The sequence below is a fragment of the Etheostoma spectabile genome, chromosome 15, assembly GCF_008692095.1.
Source record: "Etheostoma spectabile isolate EspeVRDwgs_2016 chromosome 15, UIUC_Espe_1.0, whole genome shotgun sequence".
NCBI classification, from domain to species: domain Eukaryota; kingdom Metazoa; phylum Chordata; class Actinopteri; order Perciformes; family Percidae; genus Etheostoma; species Etheostoma spectabile.
In genome coordinates this window covers 28,349,027-28,364,528 of record NC_045747.1, presented here as the reverse complement: position 1 = coordinate 28,364,528, position 15,502 = coordinate 28,349,027, and the positions used below count along the sequence as shown (strand labels likewise).

The 15,502-nt window shown below is 39.2% G+C and overlaps 1 protein-coding gene across 1 annotated transcript in view; it reads right to left on the bottom strand.

Annotated features, from left to right (window-relative positions):
• Positions 1-15,502, bottom strand: part of tpcn2 (two pore segment channel 2) — a 224,090-nt gene that overhangs the window by 40,961 nt on the left and 167,627 nt on the right. The window lies entirely within an intron of this gene.

The window sequence follows — 15,502 nt, the reverse complement described above, 5'->3', positions numbered from 1 at the left end:
TGGCCGTTGACCTCCAGGGCTAAAGGCCTACACTCTAAGCCCAAAAACGATCCACTAAGGCTGGGTTAACATGCACCAACACTCTCAGACTCCCTGCCAAGGCCAAGTAATAATGTAACACTGTTGAAATGACAGAAACAAGGTTAAAACATCACAAATAGCTCAGAAGAGGCTGAAAAGCACGTTTCCAGCATGGAGATGTGTGTTTTAAAGCTTCTGTTAAGAAACTAATGTAACACTGTTGAAATGACAGAAACAAGGTTAAAACATCACAAAGCTCAGAAGAGGCTGAAAAGCACGTTTCCAGCATGGAGATGTGTGTTTTAAAGCTTCTGTTAAGAAACTAATGTAACACTGTTGAAATGACAGAAACAAGGTTAAAACATCACAACAAGCTCAGAAGAGGCTGAAAAGCACGTTTCCAGCATGGAGATGTGTGTTTTAAAGCATCTGTTAAGAAACAACTGTAAACCTGTTGAAATGACAGAAACAAGGTTAAAACATCACAACAAGCTCAGAAGAGGCTGAAAAGCACGTTTCCAGCATGGAGATGTGTGTTTTAAAGCTTCTGTTAGAACTAAATGTAACACTGTTGAAATGACAGAAACAAGGTTAAAACATCACAACAAGCTCAGAAGAGGCTGAAAAGCACGTTTCCAGCATGGAGATGTGTGTTTTTAAGCAACTGTTAAGAACAACGTAACCAGTTGAAATGAAAGAAACGGTTAAACATCAACAAGCTCAGAAGAGTGGAAAAGCACGTTTCCAGCATGGAGATGTGTGTTTTAAAGCACTGTTAAAAAAAACTGTAAACCTGTTGAAATGACAGAAACAAGGTTAAACATCACAACAAGCTCGAAGCGGCTGAAAAGCACGTTTCCAGCATGGAGATGTGTGTTTTAAAGCATCTGTTAAGAAACAACTGTAAACCTGTTGAAATGACAGAAACAAGGTTAAAACATCACAACAAGCTCAGAAGAGGCTGAAAAGCACGTTTCCAGCATGGAGATGTGTGTTTTAAAGCAACTGTTAAGAAACAACTGTAAACCAGTTGAAATGACAGTAACAAGGTTAAAACATCACAACAAGCTCAGAAGAGGCTGAAAAGCACGTTTCCAGCATGGAGATGTGTGTTTTAAAGCATCTGTTAAGAAACTAATGTAAAACTGTTGAAATGACAGAAACAAGGTTAAAACATCACAACAAGCTCAGAAGAGGCTGAAAAGCACGTTTCCAGCATGGAGATGTGTGTTTTAAAGCAACTGTTAAGAAACTAATGTAAAACTGTTGAAATGACAGAAACAAGGTTAAAACATCACAACAAGCTCAGAAGAGGCTGAAAAGCACGTTTCCAGCATGGAGATGTGTGTTTTAAAGCATCTGTTAAGAAACTAATGTAAAACTGTTGAAATGACAGAAACAAGGTTAAAACATCACAACAAGCTCAGAAGAGGCTGAAAAGCACGTTTCCAGCATGGAGATGTGTGTTTTAAAGCAACTGTTAAGAAACTAATGTAAAACTGTTGAAATGACAGAAACAAGGTTAAAACATCACAACAAGCTCAGAAGAGGCTGAAAAGCACGTTTCCAGCATGGAGATGTGTGTTTTAAAGCAACTGTTAAGAAACAACTGTAAACCTGTTGAAATGACAGAAACAAGGTTAAAACATCACAACAAGCTCAGAAGAGGCTGAAAAGCACGTTTCCAGCATGGAGATGTGTGTTTTAAAGCAACTGTTAAGAAACAACTGTAAACCTGTTGAAATGACAGAAACAAGGTTAAAACATCACAACAAGCTCAGAAGAGGCTGAAAAGCACGTTTCCAGCATTGAGATTGTGTTTTAAAGCAACTGTTAAGAAACAACTGTAAACCTGTTGAAATGACAGTAACAAGGTTAAAACATCACAACAAGCTCAGAAGAGGCTGAAAAGCACGTTTCCAGCACGGAGATGTGTGTTTTAAAGCTTCTGTTAAGAAACTAAAAAAGTGTCAATATAGCCTTGGTTTCAAGGCCTTAATTTTAAAACCGTACATCAAAATGCTCTGAAATTACCTGAGAGAAACACTGGATAGGTGATGTCCCCACCAGACTTGGAATGAAGCTGGCATAACGTCAGGATTCCTATTTAGAGTAGCCTGAAAAAGAGAAGAATATGCCTTCTGAAAAAGAGAAGAATATGCCTTTACTAGCCTTAAAAAGTGTCACTATAGCCTTGGTTTTAAGGCCCTAATTTTAAAACCGTACATTGGAATCCTCTGAAATTATGTGAGAGACACACTGGATAGGTGATGTCTCCTCCAGACTTGGAATGAAGCTGGCATAACGTCAGGATTCCTATTTAGAGTAGCCTGAAATAGAGAAGAATATGCCTTTACTAGCCTGAAAAAGTGTCAATATAGCCTTGGTTTCAAGGCCTTAATTTTAAAACTGTACATCAGAATGCTCTGAAATTATGTGAGAGACACGCTGGATAGGTGATGTCTCCTCCAGACTTGGAATGAACCTGGCATAACGTCAGGATTCCTATTTAGAGTAGCCTGAACAAGAGAAGAATATGCCTTCTGAAAAAGAGAAAAATATGCCTTTACTAGCCTGTGAAAGTGTCAATATAGCCTTCGTTTTTAAGGCCCTAATTTTAAAACCGTACATCAGAATGCTCTGAAATTATGTGAGAGACACACTGGATAGGTGATGTCTCCTCCAGACTTGGAATGAAGCTGGCATAACGTCAGGATTCCTATTTAGAGTAGCCTGAAAAAGAGAAGAATATGCCTTCTGAAAAAGAGAAGAATATGCCTTTACTAGCCTGAAAAAGTGTCAATATAGCCTTGGTTTCAAGGCCTTAATTTTAAAACCGTACATCAGAATGCTCTGAAATTACCTGAGAGAAACACTGGATAGGTGATGTCCACACCAGACTTGGAATGAAGCTGGCATAACGTCAGGATTTCTATTTAGAGTAGCCTGAAAAAGAGAAGAATATGCCTTTACTAGCCTGAAAAAGTGTCAATATAGCCTTGGTTTCAAGGCCTTAATTTTAAAACCGTACATCAGAATGCTCTGAAATTACCTGAGAGAAACACTGGATAGGTGATGTCCCCACCAGACTTGGAATGAAGCTGGCATAACGTCAGGATTCCTATTTAGAGTAGCCTGAAAAAGAGAAGAATATGCCTTTACTAGCCTGAAAAAGTGTCAATATAGCCTTGGTTTTAAGGCCCTAATTTTAAAACCGTACATCAGAATGCTCTGAAATTATGTGAGAGACACACTGGATAGGTGATGTCTCCTCCAGACTTGGAATGAAGCTGGCATAACGTCAGGATTCCTATTTAGAGTAGCCTGAAAAAGAGAAGAATATGCCTTTACTAGCCTGAAAAAGTGTCAATATAGCCTTGGTTTCAAGGCCTTAATTTTAAAACCGTACATCAGAATGCTCTGAAATTACCTGAGAGAAACACTGGATAGGTGATGTCCCCACCAGACTTGGAATGAAGCTGGCATAACGTCAGGATTCCTATTTAGAGTAGCCTGAAAAAGAGAAGAATATGCCTTCTGAAAAAGAGAAGAATATGCCTTTACTAGCCTGAAAAAGTGTCAATATAGCCTTGGTTTTAAGGCCCTAATTTTAAAACCGTACATCAGAATGCTCTGAAATTACCTGAGAGACACACTGGATAGGTGATGTCTCCTCCAGACTTGGAATTAGCTGGAATAACGTCAGGATTTCTATTTAGAGTAGCCTGAAAAAGAGAAGAATATGCCTTTACTAGCCTGAAAAAGTGTCAATATAGCCTTGGTTTCAAGGCCTTAATTTTAAAACCGTACATCAGAATGCTCTGAAATTACCTGAGAGACTCGATAGGTGATGTCCACACCAGACTTGGAATGAAGCTGGCATAACGTCAGGATTCCTATTTAGAGTAGCCTGAAAAAGAGAAGAATATGCCTTTACTAGCCTGAAAAAGTGTCAATATAGCCTTGGTTTCAAGCCTAATTTTAAACCGTACATCAGAATGCTCTGAATTACCTGAGAGAACCTGGATAGGTGATGTCCCACCAGACTTGTAATGAAGCTGGCATAACGTCAGGATTCCTATTTAGAGTAGCCTGAAAAAGAGAAGAATATGCCTTCTGAAAAAGAGAAGAATATGCCTTTACTAGCCTGAAAAAGTGTCAATATAGCCTTGGTTTTAAGGCCCTAATTTTAAAACCGTACATCAGAATGCTCTGAAATTACCTGAGTGACACAATGGATAGGTGATGTCTGCTCCAGACTTGGAATTAAGCTGGAATAACGTCAGGATTTCTATTTAGAGTAGCCTGAAAAAGAGAAGAATATGCCTTTACTAGCCTGAAAAAGTGTCAATATAGCCTTTGTTTCAAGGCCTTAATTTTAAAACCGTACATCAGAATGCTCTGAAATTACCTGAGAGAACCACTGGATAGGTGATGTCCACACCAGACTTGGAATGAAGCTGGCATAACGTCAGGATTCCTATTTAGAGTAGCCTGAAAAAGAGAAGAATATGCCTTTACTAGCCTGAAAAAGTGTCATATAGCCTTGGTTTCATGGCCTAATTTTAAACCGTACATCAGAATACTCTGAATTACCTGAAGAAACCTGGATAGTGTGTCCCCACCAGACTTGTAATGAAGCTGGCATAACGTCGATTCCTATTTAGAGTAGCCTGAAAAAAGAAGATGCCTTCAAAAGAGAAGATATGCCTTTACTAGCCTGAAAAAGTGTCAATATAGCCTTGGTTTTAAGCCCTAATTTTAAAACCGTACATGGATCCCTGAATTATGTAGAGAACACTGGATAGGTGATGTCCCCTCCAGACTTGGAATGAAGCTGGCATAACTCAGATTCCTATTTAGAGTAGCCTGAAAAAGAGAAAATAGGCCTTCTGAAAAAGAGAAGAAATGCCTTTACTAGCCAAAAGTGTCATATAGCCGTGTTTTTAAGGCCCTAATTTAAAACCGTACATCAGAATCTCTGAAATTACTAGTGACACACTGGATAGGTGATGTCTGCTCCAACTTGGAATAAGCTGGAATAACGTCAGGATTTCTATTTAGAGTAGCCTGAAAAAGAAGAATATGCCTTTACTAGCTGAAAAAGTTGTCATATAGCCTTGGTTTCAAGGCTTAATTTTAAAACCGTACTCAGAATACTCTGAATTACTGAGAGACCACGTGGATAGGTGATGTCCCCACCAGACTTGGAATGAAGCTGGCATAACGTCAGGATTCCTATTTAAGTAGCCTGAAAAAGAGAAGAATATGCCTATTACTAGCCTGAAAAAGTGCATATAGCCTTGGTTTCAGGCCTTAATTTTAAAACCGTACATCAGAATACTCTGAAATTACTGAGAGAACACTGGATGATGTCCCCACCAGACTTGAATGAAGCTGGCATAACGTCAGGATTCCTATTTAGAGTAGCCTGAAAGAAAGAATATGCCTTCTGAAAAAGAGAAGAATAGGCCTTTACAGCCTGAAAAGTGTCAATTAGCCTTGGTTTTAAGGCCCTAATTTTAAAACCGACATTGAATCCTCTGAAATTATGTGAGAGACACACGGATGGTGATGTCTCCTCCAGACCTTGGAAATGAAGCTGGCATAACGTCAGGATTCCTATTAGAGTAGCCTGAAATAGAGAAGAATATGCCTTTACTAGCCTGAAAAAGTGTCAATATAGCCTTGGTTTCAAGGCCTTAATTTTAAAACTGTACATCAGAATGCTCTGAAATTATGTGAGAGACACGCTGGATAGGTGATGTCTCCTCCAGACTTGGAATGAACCTGGCATAACGTCAGGATTCCTATTTAGAGTAGCCTGAACAAGAGAAGAATATGCCTTCTGAAAAAGAGAAGAATATGCCTTTACTAGCCTGAAAAAGTGTCAATATAGCCTTGGTTTTAAGGCCCTAATTTTAAAACCGTACATCAGAATGCTCTGAAATTACCTGAGTGACACAATGGATAGGTGATGTCTGCTCCAGACTTGGAATTAAGCTGGAATAACGTCAGGATTTCTATTTAGAGTAGCCTGAAAAAGAGAAGAATATGCCTTTACTAGCCTGAAAAAGTGTCAATATAGCCTTGGTTTCAAGGCCTTAATTTTAAAACCGTACATCAGAATGCTCTGAAATTACCTGAGAGAAACACTGGATAGGTGATGTCCCACCAGACTTGGAATGAAGCTGGCATAACGTCAGGATTCCTATTTAGAGTAGCCTGAAAAAGAGAAGAATATGCCTTTACTAGCCTGAAAAAGTGTCAATATAGCCTTGGTTTCAAGGCCTTAATTTTAAAACCGTACATCAGAATGCTCTGAAATTACCTGAGAGAAACACTGGATAGGTGATGTCCCCACCAGACTTGGAATGAAGCTGGCATAACGTCAGGATTCCTATTTAGAGTAGCCTGAAAAAGAGAAGAATATGCCTTCTGAAAAGAAATATGCCTTACTAGCCTGAAAAAAAGTGTCAATATAGCCTTGTTTTAAGGCCCTAATTTTAAAACCGTACATCAGAATGCCTGAAATTACCTGAGTGACACAATGGATGGTGATGTCTGCCCCGACTGGAATTAATCTGGAATAACGTCAGGATTTCATTTAGAGTAGCCTAAAAAGAGAAGATATGCCTTTACTAGCCTGAAAAGGTGCAATATAGCCTTTGTTTCAAGGCCTTATTTTAAAACCGTACATCAGAATGCTCTGAATTTAGTGAGAGACACACTGATAGGTGATGTCTCCCCACAGACTGGAATGAAGCTGGCATAAGGAGGATTCCTATTTAGAGTAGCCTGAAAAGAGAAGAATATGCCTTTACTAGCCTGAAAAGTGTCATAATAGCCTTGGTTTCAGGCCTTAATTTAAAACGTACATCAGAATGCTCTGAAATTATGGAGACACGCTGGATAGGTGATGTCTCCTCCAGACTTGGAATGAACCTGGCATAACGTCAGGATTCCTATTTAGGTAGCCTAACAAGAGAAAATAGCCTTGAAAAGAGAAGAATATGCCTTTACTAGCCTAAAAAAGTGTCATATAGCCTGGTTTTAAGGCCCTAATTTAAAACCGTACACAAGCTCTGAATTACCTGAGTGACACATGGATAGGTGATGTCTGCTCCAGACTTGGAATAAGCTGGCATAAACTCAGGATTCTATTAAGTAGCCTGAAAAGAGAAGAGATATGCCTTTACTAGCCTGAAAAAGTGTCAAATAGCCTTTGTTTCAAGGCCTAATTTTAAACCGTATCAGAATGCTCTGAAATTACCTGAGAGAAACACTGGATAGGTGATGTCCCACCGATTTGAATGAAGCTGGCATACGTCAGGATTCCTATTAGAGTAGCCTGAAAAAGAGAAGATATGCCTTCTAAAAAGAAGATGCCTTACTAGCCTGAAAAAGGTGTCAATATAGCCTTGGTTTCAAGGCCTTAATTTTAAACCGTATCAGAATGCTCTAAATTACCTGAGAGACACACTGATAGTGATGTCTCCTCCAGACTTGTAATGACGTGGCATAACGTCAGGATTCCTATTTTAGAGTAGCCTGAAAAAGAGAAGAAATATGCCTTCTGAAAAAGAGGAATAGCCTTTACTAGCCTGAAAAGTGTCATTAGCCTTGGTTTCAAGGCCTTAATTTTAAAACCGCCATCAGAATGCTCTGAAATTATGTGAGGACACCACGGATAGGTGATGTCTCCTCCAGACTTGGAATTAGCTGGAATAACGTCAGATTCTATTTAGAGTAGCCTGAAAAAGAGAGATTATGCCTTTACTACCTGAAAAATGTCCAATATACCTTGGTTTCAGGCCTTAATTTTAAAACCGTACTCAGAATGCTCTGAAATTACCTGAGAGAAACACTGGATAGGTGATGTCCCCCCACTTGAATGAAGCTGGCATAACGTCAGGATTCCTATTTAGAGTAGCCTGAAAAGAGAGAAGAATATGCCTCTGAAAAAGAGAAGAATATCCTTTACGAGCCTGAAAAAGTGTCATATAGCCTTTGTTTCAAGGCCTTAATTTAAAACGCGACATCAGAATGCTCTGAAATTACCTGAGAGAAACACTGGATAGGTGATTTCCACACCAACTTGGAATGAAGCTGGATAACGTCAGGATTCCTATTTAAGTAGCCTGAAAAAGAGAAGAATATGCTTTCACAGCCTGAAAATGTCAATATAGCCTTGGTTTCAAGGCCTTAATTTTAAAACCGTACATCAAATGCTCTAAATTACCTGAGAGAAACCTGGATAGTTGATGTCCCCACAACTTGTAATGAAGCTGGCATAACGTCAGATTCCTATTTAGAGTGCCTGAAAAGAGAAGAATATGCCTTCTGAAAAGAGAAGAATATGCCTTTACTAGCCTGAAAATGTGTCAATTATGCCTTGGTTTTAAGGCCCTAATTTTAAAACCGTACATCAAATGCTCTGAAATTATGTGAGAGACACACTGATAGGTGATGTCTCCTCCAGACTTGGATAAGCTGCATACGTCAGGATTCCTATTTAGAGTACCTGAAAAGAGAAGATTATGCCTTACTAGCCTGAAAAAGTGTCAATATAGCATTGTTTTTAAGGCCCTAATTTTAAAACCGTACATCAGAATGCTCTGAAATTATGTGAGAGACACGCTGGATAGGTGATGTCTCCTCCAGACTTGGAATGAAGCTGGCATAACGTCAGGATTCCTATTTAGAGTAGCCTGAACAAGAGAAGAATATGCCTTCTGAAAAAGAGAAGAATATGCCTTTACTAGCCTGTGAAAGTGTCAATATAGCCTTCGTTTTAAGGCCCTAATTTTAAAACCGTACATTAGACTGCTCTGAAATTATGTGACAGACACACTGGATAGGTGATATCTCCTCCAGACTTGGAATTAAGCTGGAATAACGTCAGGATTTCTATTTAGAGTAGCCCGAAAAAGAGAAGAATATGCCTTTACTAGCCTGAAAAAGTGTCAATATAGCCTTGGTTTCAAGGCCTTAATTTTAAAACCGTACATCAGAATGCTCTGAAATTACCTGAGAGAAACACTGGATAGGTGATGTCCCCACCGGACTTGGAATGAAGCTGGCATAACGTCAGGATTCCTATTTAGAGTAGCCTGAAATAGAGAAGAATATGCCTTCTGAAAAAGAGAAGAATATGCCTTTACTAGCCTGAAAAAGTGTCAATATAGCCTTGGTTTCAAGGCCTTAATTTTAAAACCGTACATCAGAATGCTCTGAAATTATGTGAGCGACCACTGGATGGTGATGTCTCCTCCAGATTGGAATTAAGCTGAATCGTCAGGATTTCTATTTAGAGTAGCCTGAAAAAGAGAAGAATATGCCTTTACTAGCCTGAAAAAGTGTCAATATAGCCTTGGTTTCAAGGCCTTAATTTTAAAACCGTACATCAGAATGCTCTGAAATTACCTGAGAGAAACACTGGAGTTGATGTCCCCACCAGACTTGGAATGAAGCTGGCAAAACGTCAGGATTCCTATTTAGAGTAGCCTGAAAAAGAGAAGAAATATGCCTTCTGAAAAAGAGAAGAATATGCCTTTACTAGCCTGAAAAAGTGTCAATATAGCCTTGGTTTTAAGGCCTAATTTTAAAACCGTACATCAGAATGCTCTGAAATTATGTGAGAGACACACTGGATAGGTGATGTCTCCTCCAGACTTGGAATGAAGCTGGCATAACGTCAGGATTCCTATTTAGAGTAGCCTGAAAAAGAGAAGAATATGCCTTCTGAAAAAGAGAAGAATATGCCTTTACTAGCCTGAAAAAGTGTCAATATAGCCTTGGTTTCAAGGCCTTAATTTTAAAACCGTACATCAGAATGCTCTGAAATTACCTGAGAGAAACACTGGATAGGTGATGTCCCCACCAGACTTGGAATGAAGCTGGCATAACGTCAGGATTCCTATTTAGAGTAGCCTGAAAAAGAGAAGAATATGCCTTCTGAAAAAGAGAAGAATATGCCTTTACTAGCCTGAAAAAGTGTCAATATAGCCTTGGTTTAAGGCCCTAATTTTAAAACCGTACATCAGAATGCTCTGAAATTATGTGAGAGACACACTGGATAGGTGATGTCTCCTCCAGACTTGGAATGAAGCTGGCATAACGTCAGGATTCCTATTTAGAGTAGCCTGAAAAAGAGAAGAATATGCCTTCTGAAAAAGAGAAGAATATGCCTTTACTAGCCTGAAAAAGTGTCAATATAGCCTTGGTTTCAAGGCCTTAATTTTAAAACCGTACATCAGAATGCTCTGAAATTACCTGAGAGAAACACTGGATAGGTGATGTCCCACCAGACTTGGAATGAAGCTGGCATAACGTCAGGATTCCTATTTAGAGTAGCCTGAAAAAGAGAAGAATATGCCTTTACTAGCCTGAAAAAGTGTCAATATAGCCTTGGTTTCAAGGCCTTAATTTTAAAACCGTACATCAGAATGCTCTGAAATTACCTGAGAGAAACACTGGATAGGTGATGTCCCCACCAGACTTGGAATGAAGCTGGCATAACGTCAGGATTCCTATTTAGAGTAGCCTGAAAAAGAGAAGATATGCCTTCTGAAAAAGAGAAGAATATGCCTTTACTAGCCTGAAAAAGTGTCAATATAGCCTTGGTTTTAAGGCCCTAATTTTAAAACCGTACATCAGAATGCTCTGAAATTATGTGAGAGACACACTGGATAGGTGATGTCTCCTCCAGACTTGGAATGAAGCTGGCATAACGTCAGGATTCCTATTTAGAGTAGCCTGAAAAAGAGAAGAATATGCCTTCTGAAAAAGAGAAGAATATGCCTTTACTAGCCTGAAAAAGTGTCAATATAGCCTTGTTTCAAGGCCTTAATTTTAAAACCGTACATCAGAATGCTCTGAAATTACCTGAGAGAAACACTGGATAGGTGATGTCACCACCAGACTTGGAATGAAGCTGGCATAACGTCAGGATTCCTATTTAGAGTAGCCTGAAAAAGAGAAGAATATGCCTTTACTAGCCTGAAAAAGTGTCAATATAGCCTTGGTTTCAAGGCCTTAATTTTAAAACCGTACATCAGAATGCTCTGAAATTACCTGAGAGAAACACTGGATAGGTGATGTCCCCACCAGACTTGGAATGAAGCTGGCATAACGTCAGGATTCCTATTTAGAGTAGCCTGAAAAAGAGAAGAATATGCCTTCTGAAAAAGAGAAGAATATGCCTTTACTAGCCTGAAAAAGTGTCAATATAGCCTTGGTTTTAAGGCCCTAATTTTAAAACCGTACATCAGAATGCTCTGAAATTATGTGAGAGACACACTGGATAGGTGATGTCTCCTCCAGACTTGGAATGAAGCTGGCATAACGTCAGGATTCCTATTTAGAGTAGCCTGAAAAAGAGAAGAATATGCCTTCTGAAAAAGAGAAGAATATGCCTTTACTAGCCTGAAAAAGTGTCAATATAGCCTTGGTTTCAAGGCCTTAATTTTAAAACCGTACATCAGAATGCTCTGAAATTACCTGAGAGAAACACTGGATAGGTGATGTCCCACCAGACTTGGAATGAAGCTGGCATAACGTCAGGATTCCTATTTAGAGTAGCCTGAAAAAGAGAAGAATATGCCTTTACTAGCCTGAAAAAGTGTCAATATAGCCTTGGTTTCAAGGCCTTAATTTTAAAACCGTACATCAGAATGCTCTGAAATTATGTGAGAGACACACTGGATAGGTGATGTCTCCTCCAGACTTGGAATGAAGCTGGCATAACGTCAGGATTCCTATTTAGAGTAGCCTGAAAAAGAGAAGATTATGCCTTTACTAGCCTGAAAAGTGTCATATAGCCTTGGTTTCAAGGCCTTAATTTTAAAACCGTACATCAGAATGCTCTGAAATTACCTGAGAGAAACACTGGATAGGTGATGTCCCCACCAGACTTGGAATGAAGCTGGCATAACGTCAGGATTCCTATTTAGAGTAGCCTGAAAAGAGAAGAATATGCCTTCTGAAAAAGAGAAGAATATGCCTTTACTAGCCTGAAAAGTGTCAATATAGCCTTGGTTTTAAGGCCCTAATTTTAAAACCGTACATCAGAATGCTCTGAAATTACCTGAGAGACACACTGGATAGGTGATGTCTCCTCCAGACTTGGAATAAGCTGGAATAACGTCAGGATTTCTATTTAGAGTAGCCTGAAAAAGAGAAGAATATGCCTTTACTAGCCTGAAAAAGTGTCAATATAGCCTTTGTTTCAAGGCCTTAATTTTTAAAACCGTACATCAGAATGCTCTGAAATACCTGAGAGAACCACTGGATAGGTGATGTCCCACCAGACTTGGAATGAAGCTGGCATAACGTCAGGATTCCTATTTAGAGTAGCCTGAAAAAGAGAAGAATATGCCTTTACTAGCCTGAAAAAGTGTCAATATAGCCTTGGTTTCAAGGCCTTATTTTAAAACCGTACATCAGAATGCTCTGAAATTACCTGAGAGAAACACTGGATAGGTGATGTCCCCACCAGACTTGGAATGAAGCTGGCATAACGTCAGGATTCCTATTTAGAGTAGCCTGAAAAAGAGAAGAATATGCCTTCTGAAAAGAGAAGAATATGCCTTTACTAGCCTGAAAAAGTGTCAATATAGCCTTGGTTTTAAGGCCTAATTTTAAAAACCGTACATCAGAATGCTCTGAAATTACCTGAGAGACACATGGATAGGTGATGTCCTCCAGACTTGGAATGAAGCTGGATAACGTCAGGATTCCTATTTAGAGTAGCCTGAAAAAGAGAAGAATATGCCTTCTGAAAAAGAGAAGAATATGCTTTACTAGCCTGAAAAAGTGTCAATATAGCCTTGGTTTTAAGGCCCTATTTTAAAACGTACATCAGAATGCTCTGAAATTACCTGAGAGAGACACAAGGATAGGTGATGTCTCTCCAGACTTGGAATTAGCTGGAATAACGTCAGGATTCTATTTAGAGTAGCCTGAAAAAGAGAAGAATATGCCTTTACTAGCCTGAAAAAGTGTCAATATAGCCTTTGTTTCAAGGCCTTAATTTTAAAACCGTACATCAGAATGCTCTGAAATTACCTGAGAGAACCACTGGATAGGTGATGTCCCCACCAGACTTGGAATGAAGCTGGCATACGTCAGGATTCCTATTTAGAGTAGCCTGAAAAAAGAGAAGAATATGCCTTTACTAGCCTGAAAAAGTGTCAATATAGCCTTGGTTCAAGGCCTTATTTTAAACCGTACATCAGAATGCTCTGAAATTACCTGAGAGAAACACTGGATAGGTGATGTCCCACCAGACTTGGAATGAAGCTGGCATAACGTCAGGATCCTATTTAGAGTAGCCTGAAAAAGAGAAGAATATGCCTTCTGAAAAGAGAAGAATATGCCTTTACTAGCCTGAAAAAGTGTCAATATAGCCTTGGTTTAAGGCCTAATTTTAAAACCGTACATCAGAATGCTCTGAAATTATGTGAGAGACACACTGGATAGGTGATGTCTCCAGACTTGGAATGAAGCTGGAATAACGTCAGGATCCTATTTAGAGTAGCCTGAAAAAAGGAAGAATATGCCTTCTGAAAAAGAGAAGAATATGCCTTTACTAGCCTGAAAAAGTGTCAATATAGCCTTGTTTAAGGCCTTATTTTAAAACCGTACATCAGAATGCTCTGAAATACCTGAGAGAAAACTGGATAGGTGATGTCCACACCAGACTTGGAATGAAGCTGGCATAACGTCAGGATTCTATTTAGAGTAGCCTGAAAAAGAGAAGAATATGCCTTTACTAGCCTGAAAAAGTGTCAATATAGCCTTGGTTTCAAGGCCTTAATTTTAAAACGTACATCAGAATGCTCTGAAATTACCTGAGAGAAACACTGGATAGGTGATGTCCCCACCAGACTTGGAATGAAGCTGGCATAACGTCAGGATTCCTATTTAGAGTAGCCTGAAAAGAGAAGAATATGCCTTCTGAAAAAGAGAAGAATATGCCTTTACTAGCCTGAAAAAGTGTCAATATAGCCTTGGTTTTCAAGGCCCTTAATTTTAAAACGTACATCAGAATGCTCTGAAATTATGGAGAGACACACTGGATAGGTGATGTCTCCTCCAGACTTGGAATGAAGCTGGCATAACGTCAGGATTCCTATTAGAGTAGCCTGAAAAAGAGAAGAATATGCCTTCTGAAAAAAGAGAGAATATGCCTTTACTAGCCTGAAAAAGTGTCAATATAGCCTTGGTTTCAGGCCTTAATTTAAAAACCGTACATCGAATGCTCTGAAATTACCTGAGAGAACATGGATAGGTGATGTCCCACCAGACTTGGAATGAAGCTGGCATAACGTCAGGTTCTATTTAGAGTAGCCTGAAAAAGAGAAGAATATGCCTTTACTAGCCTGAAAAAGTGTCAATATAGCCTTGGTTTCAAGGCCTTAATTTTAAACCGTACATCAGAATGCTCTGAAATTATGTGAGAGACACACTGGATAGGTGATGTCTCCTCCAGACTTGGAATGAAGCTGGCATAACGTCAGGATTTCCTATTTAGAGTAGCCTGAAAAAAGAAGAATATGCCTTTACTAGCCTGAAAAAGTGTCAATATAGCCTGGTTTCAAGGCCTTAATTTAAAAACCGTACATCAGAATGCTCTGAAATTACCTGAGAGAAACACTGGATAGGTGATGTCCCCACCAGATTGTAATGAAGCTGGCATAACGTCAGGATTCTATTTAGAGTAGCCTGAAAAAGAGAAGAATATGCCTTCTGAAAAAGAGAAGAATATGCCTTTACTAGCCTGAAAAAGTGTCAATATAGCCTTGGTTTTAAGGCCCTAATTTTAAAACCGTACTACATCAGAATGCTCTGAAATACCTGATTGGACACATGGATAGGTGATGTCTGCTCAGACTTGGAATTAAGCTGGAATAACGTCAGGATTTCTATTAGAGTAGCCTGAAAAAGAGAAGAATATGCCTTTACTAGCCTGAAAAAGTGTCAATATAGCCTTGGTTTCAAGGCCTTAATTTTAAAACCGTACATCAGAATGCTCTGAAATTACTGAGAGAACCCTGGATAGGTGATGTCCCACCAGACTTGGAGAATGAAGCTGGCATAACGTCAGGATTCCTATTTAGAGTAGCCTGAAAAAGAGAAGAATATGCTCTTGAAAAAGAGAGAATATGCTTTACTAGCCTGAAAAATGTGTCATATAGCCTTGGTTTTAAGGCCTAATTTAAAACCGTACATCAGAATGCTCTGAAATTACCTGAGAGACACACTGGATAGGTGATGTCTCTCCAGCCTTGGACTGAAGCTGGAATAACGTCAGGATTTCTTTAGAGTAGCCTGAAAAGAGAAGAATATGCCTTCTGAAAAAGAGAAGAATATGCCTACTAGCCTGAAAAGTGGATTAGCCTGGTGTTAAGGCCTTAATTTAAACCGTACATCAGAATGCTCTGAAATTACTGAGAGCCACACTGGATAGGTGATGTCT